Here is an 11,915-nt window from a genome sequence, read left to right as displayed (position 1 = left end):
TAGTCCTAATCCTACTAATTCTGAATCTCTTAATGTAAAATCTTAAATTGTGAATGAGTCTTTGTTTTCACAATGTTCTCAATGTGTTGATTACAAGTCTAAGCATGATTTGATTTGCCATCACAATAAGACTTTGATGAAAAACTTAGCTATAGTTCGTGATATCTATAGGCAATCCTCTGATCTTGAACAAAGATCTAAAGTAAAAATTGAGGGGTTGTCGAACAATAATAATTGTTAGTGCACGGTTTTGCGTCTTGACTCTTTGTAATTATCGTTAACGTTTTTGTTTTATGTTTAATGTAATAATTAATTAAGTTATTGTCTTGTTAGTTATACGTAATGTCTAGTTCGCTAATGTTATTTAGCGAATTAAGACTTAAGCTTATTCCCACCCGATTCGTTAGGGAATGTTAACGAATCAGGAAATGTTTCGTTAAGTTATTTTGTTTATTAATGTATGTAACAAAGTAGTGTCTGGTTCGCTAGGGAATGTTAGCGAACCAGACCTATCTTCTATATATAGTGAACACTGTTCACATTTAATGTTAAGCTTTGAGAGTTAATTAACGAAACCCTGTCCAAATCCTCTCTCGATCTTCATCCTAATATTATACAATCACTAATACATATATACTGATAATACATAAACATACATAACACTAAATCATACGTAATTATAAGCTAGATCTATAGTTAAGGTATTAATCGATTATACACAGATCTGGGATCTGTTATTGTTATTGGATTGATACACCCGGGGTTCCAACAAGTGGTATCAGAGCTTTCGGGGCTCAAATTACACTTGATTTGGGTGTTTAGACAGTTAATTAGTCTTAATTATTATTAGTGTTCTGTTTTGGTTAAATTTGGATCAGTTTTAGGTTAATTGAATGAATTTTGGACGATTTGGATTGGATTTGAGTTGATGTGAGTATTGATAAGGTATTGTGTGTTGGAATTGAGTTTTGGATTGATTTTGGATTGTTTAGGTATTGGTTTGGTTTGTGACCGAAAAAGAGTTGATGTTTTGGGATAATTGAGCTAGTTATCGGAGATAATCGGTTACGAGATTTAGTGTATTGGATTCGCGATCGTATTACGAGTGTTTTGGTAGGTAATTTGTGAATTTTGGTTAAGAATCGAGATTGTATTACGGATTTTAGGCTTCTGGGTTTCTAGGTTTAGTGTTCATCATTTCCAGAATTCTGGAAATCCTTGTTGAAGATTTGAAGATTCAAAGATAAACATGATTCGCTACGTTGATTCACTATCCTGTTCACCTTGATTCGTTCATTAAGTTTGTCAATTCGTCATTCATTTCAAGTGATTCGCTAGCCAGTTCGCTATAATAGTTGATTCGTGTTATCTAATTCGTTATTTGGGTTAACTGATTCGTGTGACACGCGTCCACTTTGGGATTTGTGTCATAAAAACCTTTGCCTCGTGGCATAAGGTGTCAGAGTTTGTTACAAACGGTTGTAACAACCTGATTCGTTATAGTTGATTCGCTAAGTTTCTCTTAGTGATTCGCTATTGAATACTTTCTAATTCGTTAAGTTTCTCTTATCAATTAGCTAGCTAATTCGTTAGTCAATTCGTTAGTTTGACTTTCTGATTCGTTGACTTTCCGATTCGTTAGATTGATTCGTTAAACTCAATTGTGATTCGTTGTCTGATTAATCTTAGCTTCGTTAAGATTTGATTCGTTAATCTACTGTTCACAGTTCGCTACAACTGTTTACTGTTTGGTACAATTCTTATTCGTTAATATTATTCTCTGGTTTATTCGTTACATCCTAAAATTTTGTAAACTTTTCAACAATGGCCGGTATGTATGCATTAGCGTCTCAAAACATGTTGATGCAACAAATGTTGCAACTTGATACCGAGATAGGTTCCCATTCGAAATGTCCAATATTGATGAAGTTCAGTGACTTTGCCAAATGGGAACCTCGATTTCTTGCTCATTTAGGATCAGTTCATCCTGACTGCTCATATTGTTTAGATGAAGTTTATACTGTTCCTATGATTGAAGATGAGACTATCGGGTTCAGACCTAAAGCTATATCTCAATACTCACAAGAAGAGAAGAAGGAACTAGAGATAGAGACGAAAGCATATTCTACTCTAACTATGGCCTTACCTGAAAATATATTTCATCAAGTGGGTAGTATTAAGATATGTGCTTCTTTGTTTCAACGTATCCGAATGAGAAGTATGGGAAATACGGCTGAAAGCAAAAAGGTGATGCTTAAGTTTCAATTCAGAAACTTTAATTTACTCAAAGGTGAAACGGTTGAAGAGATGACTACGAGATTCAATCACTTGATTGCAGAAATAAATAAAATGAAGATGGAAATTTCTGAGATTGACAAGATTGATACTATTAAGAGTGCATTACCAAGTTCATACTCTACTTTTCTAATGGTATTAAAAGAAAACAGCTATTTCAATGAATACTTGACTACAAGTGAGTTCTTACAAAAGATTGAAGCTCATGAGTATGATCTCAAGTGTCAAAAATCATCAAAGGAAAGTCAAGATCCTGCTTTCTATGTGGCAGCATACCTTTAAGTTCAACAATTTCACCAATCACCGCTTTTCTGACACAGAACGCAAAAGAGAATGAAACGACAATCTATAGTGATCCTAGAGCATGTTTTTATACTGCTGGTGACTCTGGATCACCAAATGTTTCTGCTGGTTTAGGAAGTTCGTCTTCAGCAAATCAATACTCATCACCTCCAAACGTCAATATGAAAGAAGCTGAACAAAACTTTTCCTTTCTATCCGCTTTCATGACGTCTTATGAAAATATGGTTAGTAGCAAATTTGCCACTAGTGATTTAACTGATGAAGACTATGATCAGATTGATCCAGATGACTTAGAAATCATGGATTTAAAGTAGAACATGGCAATGATTGTTCGAAAGGTGAAAAGATTCATGCAAAGAACCGGAAAAGATCTTCCCGCTCTAAACAAGAAGTTGGGATTTGACAAGTTGAAGGTGAAATGTTATAATTGTCAAGAATTCGTTCATTTTGCAAAAGAATGTGACAAACCGAAAAAGGAATATAATGGTCCTCGTGGTCAAAGTTCAAACTCTTCAACACCACGAGGTAATGATGCTGAAAAGAAACCATCAAGTTCCGGGTCACAAGCAATGTTAGCTAATGGAGATGATTGGTCACAACGATTACTGTGTAACGATAATCAAGCTAATTTGGCTTTGTTTGGATTGACTCAAGATTTCCATGGAAGTGAGGTGTCTTCTGATAATGACTCTGGATCGGATTCTGATGATTCATGTGACAAGCCTACAACAGTATTTGCATGCATGGCTAAAATAAACGAGGTTAGTCATTCTATTTCTGCTACTTATCTATTAAAGTAAATTGTGCTGATTGTGAATCTAACAAACCTAAGTTAGAATCTTTAAAGAATCACAATGACAATTTAGTGAGAGAAATTGATTCTCTAACGGCTCTCGAATCTCAAATGAGATCTCGTGAAAATATTGAAGCATTGTCGACTAGTAACCATGATCTCAAAGCTGAGTTATCTGTAAAAATGACAATTAACGACCAAAAGTTTCAAGAAATTTTGAAACATCGATCAAAGATAACTGAGCTTGAGAATGAGGTTCTTGAGTTAAAGAAAACATTGGGTAAATTTCTAAATTTATCTTTTCTGTTGAATGAAATTATCAGAGTTTCTGAAAAACAAAAGGATTCAAAGAAAGGTATAGGCTTTGTTGAAATTCCACCACCATTTCACAATGATTATAAAATTAATCCTTTCGCTCCAACTGAGGAAGATGTTATTCTTAAAAAACCTATGATTTCAGAAAAATCTAGACCTAGTAAGTCCGAAACTGTTAAAACCCAATCTGTTTCTCAGAAACCTCATGTTCAAAGCAACAAAGTTTTTGTTGAAAATGTTGACAAAGTTAACAATGAGGATGTGTTTGAACCTGAAATTATACACAAGAACAAGAACATTCCATGTTCTAATCACATACTGTGTGAACCTCATGAATTTGAGGAAGCTGTGTATGGTTCACACACAACTAAGATGAAACAAGATGTTTTTGTCAAACTAGTGAAGGCTAAGAAACCAGAAAAACCCAAAATTTCTGATGAGGATTTGTTGCGTTTCATAAATTCTAATGTATCCAAGCCGTCATGTGCTCGTGTGTTTAAGTTAAAAGGGATGGACACAATGTTCACTGAGAAAGACATTCCAATAAGTATCATTAAACCTGAACTGATTGAGAGTGTATTTCACAATGAAACTTCCAAGGTTTGTGAACTTGAACGTCAGTATGTTCATGCAAAAACATCAGCTTCATCTGACACATTGACTAAAGCAAAACTAGTTTTAAGACAAGCTAAGCAAATTAACTTTGTGAAATCAACTGGGACAGATACGTTGAAAAGTTTTTCGAACTGTTCTAATTTAGATTTTTACTTGAAAAAGAAATCTGAATTATCTGATGATTTTGCTAAGAGCATGACTAAAAATGTGAGTCATCAGTCATCGTCTGTGTCACATGTTCTAACAAATTTTCAACATCATCATGTTGACATGCGAAGTTGTTTTCTGTGCGGTCAACAAGGTCATTTAGTAAGGAATTGTGGCCAGAAGAATTATCAGAATCTTCATCCTTTTATCAAGGACCACTCCAAACCGGTTCTTTTGGTAAAGGAGATTCTGAAACGACCTGTGTCGTATGCTGATGATACTCATATTATGTTTTCGAATGTACATCCTTGAAAAGTTGTTCATGTGAATGAAACTCATGGTTTCATTAAACCTAAGTTTATTTCTACTGAACCATTATGCAAAAATATTAATTCAAATGTGGTTCAAGCTGCGTATCTAAGACGAAAGTCGAAGAAACCTGTAACTTATTCTCAAGTTGCTGAACAACAATTGAATGCAACTAAAGTTACCTTTTCTCAAGGAAACCAAAAGGTACCCAAGACCGAGGCCTGGGATTCCTTTTTACTAATCATTTTCTTTTGTGTGTAGGGTATATCCAAGACCATTTCTGGTTAAACTGGATCATGGATAGTGGATGTTCTCGTCATATTACTGGGAATCTCAACCTCTTACCAAATGTGAGAAATATTCAAGGGGGTTATGTGGCGTTTGCTGGGAATTCTGGGGGTATGATTACACAAGAAGGTGATTTGTCAAATGGGAAGATTACTTTTGAGAAGGTTAGTTATTGTGATAAAGTGGACCATAATTTATTGAGTGTGTCGCAAATCTGTGATAAACAATACACGAAATTATTTACAGATAAAGAATGTCTGATTTTGAAACCGGGTTATGTGATTCCCGAGGACATGGTTGTCATGCGATCACCTCGATAAAATGATATTTATGTCTTGAATATGAATACTAATGTATCTACATCTATTGAAACGTGTTTTGTCTCAAAAGCAACCGAGAAAGACTCAGTGCTTTGGCATCGAAGAATGGGTCACATACATGTTCGAAAGATGAATTATTTAATGGCAAACGATCTGGTAGAGGGGGTGTCGTTAAAAAATTTTAAGTTAACCGATCACTGAGTTGCTTGCAAGAAAGGCAAACAGAAGAAGAAATCGCACCCATCTAAGATATTAAATTCCATTAATACTCCACTTGAACGTCTTCATATGGATTTATTCGGTCCAGTGAATCGTGTGAGTATTTCTGGAGACTGGTATTTCCTGGTTGTTACACATGATTATTCACGATATTCATGGGTTTTATTTATGAGTTCAAAAGATCAAACACCGGGTCTCGTTCAAAATTTAATCACTAAGATCGAATCACTTTACAAACTGAAAGTGAGGTGAATTCGAAGTGACAATGGTACTGAATGTAAAAATACTGTATTGGATTTATTTTGTGTACAAAAAGGAATTCATCGAGAATACAGTGCCCCATATGTACCACAACAGAACGGTGTAGCTGAAAGAAAGAATAGAACGTTGATTGAAACTGCTGGAACAATGCTTGCTGATTCGAAGCTTCCTATCCAGTTTTGGAATGAGGCGGTGAATACGGCTTGATATACACTCAATCGAGTTCTAACTGTTAAACGACTCAAGAAGACCAGTTATGAATTATTGAATAACCGTAAACCTAATTTAAAGTACTTGGAACCATTTGGGTGTCCGTGTACTATGTTGAAAAAGGATGTCGGAAAGTTTGATGAAAAAGCCATTGAGGGTTATTTCTTGGGATATGCGTCTCCTAAGAAAAGAGTGTTTAACTTTACGGCCGGTTGTGTTGAAGAATGGTACCATGTGGACTGTCAAAAGTACACTACTCCTTCCCAAGGAAAAGGTCCCGACTGGATGTTTGACTATGATGGCTTATTCAATTCATTTACTCCAACAACCGATCATCCAGATGAAGATTTAGTTCGTGCTTATTTTGAAGAACATTTGGAAATTCCAAGGTTCGCAAGTTCAAATGATGTTGAAGCTCCAATTGCTGCTCCAATTGAAGAACCTGATAATGAGTCTCCTGTTCATTATGATAATGCTTCTACTTCATCTGATGATAATGCAATTGTGGATCAAGTTATTGAACTTGACAGTGATGTTTCATCTCCAGAATTGGGTGAACATTACACTAATCTATTTGAAAATGTTGCTGTTTCTTAAAATCCTACTCTTAGGATTCATAATTATCATCCACAAGAAAACATTATTGGAGACCTTGATGTAGGGGTTTAGACACGACATCAACTTGCTTCTTCAAGTGACAATAATGCTCTATGTGCTTATGCTGACTTACATTCATCTGAGATTGCAACTATTGCTAAATTCACTTGTTTTCTATCTCAAGTTGAGCCAACGACTCCTCGTGTGGCACTTCAAGATCCTTCTTGGGTAGAAGCCATGCAAGAAGAATTACAGCAATTTGCACGTTTAGGTGTTTGGGATCTTATTGACAAACCTGCTAGAGTCAAGAAGGCAATTCTGACTAAGTGGGTATATAAGTGTAAGAAAGATGATCGTGGGGTAATTGTGAGAAACAAGGAACGTTTAGTGGTACATGGTTTTCATCAGCAAGAGGGTATTGATTACACTGAGGTTTATGCTCCAGTTGCAAGATTAGAGTCGATTCGAATCTTTCTGGCATATGCTGCTTACAAGAATATTAAAGTTAATCAAATGGATGTAAAGAATGCTTTTCTCAATGGTGAACTTCATGAGGAAGTGTTTGTTTTACAGCCTCCAGGTTTTGAAGATCCTGATTATCCTAACCGTGTTTACCGATTAAACAAGGCATTATATGGTCTACATCAAGCCCTGAGAGCTTGGTATGGCACGCTCGCCGACCATTTGACGGATAACGATTTCAAACGTGAAATGTCGATTGCACTTTGTTTTAAAAGAATATTGGTGAATATTGGTGATGATCTTCTGCTCGTTCAGATTTTATGTTGATGACATAATTTTTGGATCTACAAACGACACGTTGTGTAAGGAGTTCGAGAAGAATATGCAAACCAAGTTCGAGATGAGTTCGATGGGAGAGATGAATTTCTTTTTAGGGTTGCAGGTTCATCAGTATGCAAAGGGAATCTACATTCATCAGACAAAATATGTGAACGACGTCTTGAGTCGATTCAAGATTACTGCCGGAAATATCCCTTCTACTCCTCTTCCCGTGGGTCACAATTTATCACAGGATGAATTGGAGGATACCGTTGATCCGACCCTCTATCGTGCTATGATTGGTTCTTTAATGTATTTAACTGCTTATCGACCCGACATAATGTTTGTTGTTTGTTTATGTGCTAGGTATCAAGCTAGTCTCCGAGTGACTCACCTGGCAGCGGTTAAGCGCATTCTGCAATATCTAAGGGGAAATCCTGACATCGGGTTATGGTACCCCAAAGATGATATGTTCATCTTACCGCCTACACAGATTCAGATTATGGAGGATGCAAGATCAATTTCAAGTCTACTACAGCGGGATGTCAATTCTTAGGAAGCCGGCTTGTTTCCTGGCAGTGTAAGAAGCAGACAACGGTCTCCACTTCAACCGCCGAAGCTGAGTATGTTGCAGCCTCGAGTTGCTGTTCCCAGGTTTTGTGGATACAACATCTTCGCGACTATGGTTTGAAGTTTCTTACTACTCCAATCTTGATTGATAATTCTGTTGCTATTAGTATCACCAAGAATCCCGTACAACATTCTAAAACGAAACATATCGAAATTCGATATCATTTTATACGGGATTGTTACGAAAAGAAATTAATTGACCTTGAGAAAGTGCATACTGATTTTCAAAAAGCCGATCTATTTACCAAAGCCTTTGATAAAACACGTTTTAACTTTTTGCTTGGTTTAAATGGATTGAAGACCCTTGCTGAGATCCTAAAATTAGGATAATTATCTTTATTTTATTGTTGTTCTAGTTTAAATTTCATTCTATTTTTAGGTTTTAGGGGGTGAATCTTAGAAAATACAAAAATATTGTGCTTTTTGTTTGTATAGATAAAACCCAAAAACATTAGAAAACTTTGAAAAAATCACAAATATTGTGTTCTTTCTTGTTTTATTTTAATATTTGAAAAACGAAAAACATTCTAAAGTTAGAAAATACCAAAAAGATTGTGATTTCTGTTTGTACATAAAATTTTGAAAAAGTCAAAAAGAATGTGAATTTTCTCGTTTTGTAAAGAAAAATCCGAAAAGACAAAAAGATTGTGTTTTAGTTTGTAAAGAGAAAAACCAAAAAGATTTTTGCTTATGCTCGCTGAAAATTATGTCATTTGCATCTCTTTTGAAGGACATATACTTGTATATGTTTGGTCCTGATAATTTCTTGTAAATCTTCGGGTTAGCCATTTACCTGATAATTGGATAGTACTTGGGGCGTTCGTTAAGTTTTCTACTTTATTTTTAGCTGAAAATTTAGTCAGTTATTTAAGTTTGTGAAGCGTGCTTGCATGTTTTGGTCCTGTTCTCTACTTGTAGATGAATAGGATAGCCATTAATTTATAAACTTAAATTAACTGGGGCACTTAAAATTATTTTGTTTTATGCTTCTCAAAATTTTGAGTTTTTGAAGCAAAAAGAGAAAATGATAGTACATTGATTATTTGACTCCAAATCCATAAAGAAATAAGCTTAAAAGACTGTGTGCTTAATCATTGGTGCATTGATAGGTCTTAAACAAGCTGTAAGAGTGAAGTAAGTGATATAAACTTAAAGAAAAGCCAAATTGAAAGAGGAGTTAGTCTCTAGCAAAAGTCTCGGTGAAGATGGCAGAAATGTAATAACCGGTCATACTCAAGCCTTATAGTTGTTGATCACCCAAAAATATAATAAAGCAAATAACAAGCGTTAGGATTCTGGACACTATGAGTCTTTATGCGGCTTAATCATCTGGGTATTCATAAGCATGAATATTTCACTCGCTTTCTAGAGCAAACCCAAAGTCATTAAACTTGATCACTGCTGTACTCCGTACAATCCAAATTACTGACTTGATCAAAATCCGCTGTTAGTCATACAATTTTTCCTCCCTTGCGTGTGTCTCAATACCAATAAGAAACGGACCCCAGGGGATACAATGTATGTAAGCCGACAGATGAACTCGTGCATACTCACTCACAGTAAAGGAAACTTGATGCATTGCTCAGAATTTCAATAATTGGTATCAAAAATTTTGATCAACACTATAATGGTTTAAGTGAAGTTGGGGTGATTTGGCAAAAATCAAATTAAGCTTGAACCGAGATTAGGGACTGATAGTTTCTTATATTCTGTGCGCTAATTGAACCATAAATCATATCACAAAAATGCTCGAAGGTTTGTTATAAGATTTAAGTGGACAACAATATCAATGACTGACTTAACGCGAGTCATAATATCGCTGAAATATAAAACTGTGATGGAAGGGCATTTTGGTCAATATGATTCTCTGCTCAAACTCAACAAAAATACAAAAATATGTACTGCTTTTGATAAATCATTGAAAAACACATAAAGATTGTCTATTTTTTTTAATGTTCGGATATTCCTTTGTAAATACATTCTTTCATTTTTACAAAATACCAAAAATATTTTATCTTTTTTACTTTACATATTATTTAATGTTTTTAATTTATGTTTCGTAAAAGTGAAACGTTTTTAAAGTATTCAATTATCGAGATAAAAAGGTCCTCGGTAAGTCTTTTAAGTTAAAATTTTAATTTATTATTTAATTAATTCTTTAATTATTTCATTTAATTATTTAAGTTAAAATTAAATAAATTTTTTTATTTTATTTATTTTTTTTAATTCGGTAAAAGCTACTTCGTTAAGTATGGATAACGAACTAGATGATTCTTTAGCAAACTGATTTCTAGTTCACTCACCTAATTCGCTTCCGCACTCTGTAACGAATCATCTCTACTTCGTTATACATATTTAATGAATCAAGACACAATTCACGTCTTGTTCGCTACTCTAAGGCAACGAATTGGAATAACGAATTGTCTAATTCGTTGTTTAAAATTCAAACAAATCGTTTGATTCGTACATAAGGTACTTCGGGAAACGTGTAAGGCTATATAAGACAAAGCAAACAAACAGTTCTTCACTATTCATCTTCTTTCTTCTACCTAAAGTCACCTTTTTCAAAAATTTTCTCTGATTTTCGACCTTCATATTTCGATCTTTCACGAATATCATTGTGTTACTAAGGTATAAACGATCACGGCGATGTGATTTTCGTCAAAAATAACGGTGTATTAATAGACTAATTATGGATTTTTGTGTTCTAAGGGTTTTCCGAGTTCTAAAACCCTGATTTATTTATGATATACTGTGTTTTTGTAGTTGATATATATTCATTTGTGACCGGAATGTGATTCCAAGACCCTTGGTAGACTCTAATCGAAGCATGATTCTAGTTTTCCAGGTCGGTTGTGTGTTAATGGTTTCAGGGTTCTTGTTTACTCTAGTTAACCTAAGTATTTCTGGGTTTTGAGTCTCAATCTCAACACCATGAGCTTAATACTATGTTTCCGAGTTCAATACACATAATGTTTTGATTATCTGACGATAGTTATGGATTAATTGAAGCTTGATTCGTATTGTTGACTATCGGTGTTCATCTTAATTTTGACTTTGACTATGCGGGTCAAAGATTAAGTCTAAATCATTGACCATTCGTTATCTTTAGCGAATTGGAACTGCTTCGTGTCTAATTCGTTAAAGAAATACACGAACTAGTTCAGCGAATCAGTTTCTTAACGAATCAAATATGGATTCGCCAAATCTGTAACGAACTAGACTTCAATTCGTTAAACTTGTATAGTTGATTCGCGGTGTCTGTTTCGTTAACTTATTTACCTGATAGCGAATCGCTTGATTCGTTACTGGATGGTAACGAATCATAGTGACAATCACACGAATGACATTTAGTTTGATTTATTTAATTAAATTTATTTATCATTTAAATTAACTAACTTATTCAAACCGTTTAAACACGTAAATACATTAATTACACATATCATATGAAATTAAATACACCATTTAAAATAAATATATATATATATATATATATATATGTGTGTGTGCTAAATGTATATTACATCTTCACATTCCTTATATTTGTTCATATTTATACAGTTAAAATGGCTGATCAAGTAAATCAAGATCCACCGGTTGCTGATCAAGGGCAACAAGAACAACCACCACAGGAGCAACCACCTCAAGTACAGCAGGAGGATGTTATTTTGTTACCATATGACACGAAACACAACATCTGTGCATATATTGATCAAGATATTGCTGACGTTGACGTATTTGGAGACATGTTAGCATTTTTAAGACGTTTAGTGATACGTTATGCAATCACTGCTCGACCCAGAGTGTCTTTGAGTATTATTAGATAGTTTTGG

This window comes from Bidens hawaiensis, unplaced genomic scaffold (genome assembly GCF_021521415.1).
Source record: "Bidens hawaiensis isolate Kalapana, Puna unplaced genomic scaffold, B.hawaiensis_p1.1 tig00013694_1, whole genome shotgun sequence".
NCBI classification, from domain to species: domain Eukaryota; kingdom Viridiplantae; phylum Streptophyta; class Magnoliopsida; order Asterales; family Asteraceae; genus Bidens; species Bidens hawaiensis.
This window is presented reverse-complemented; position numbering follows the sequence as displayed.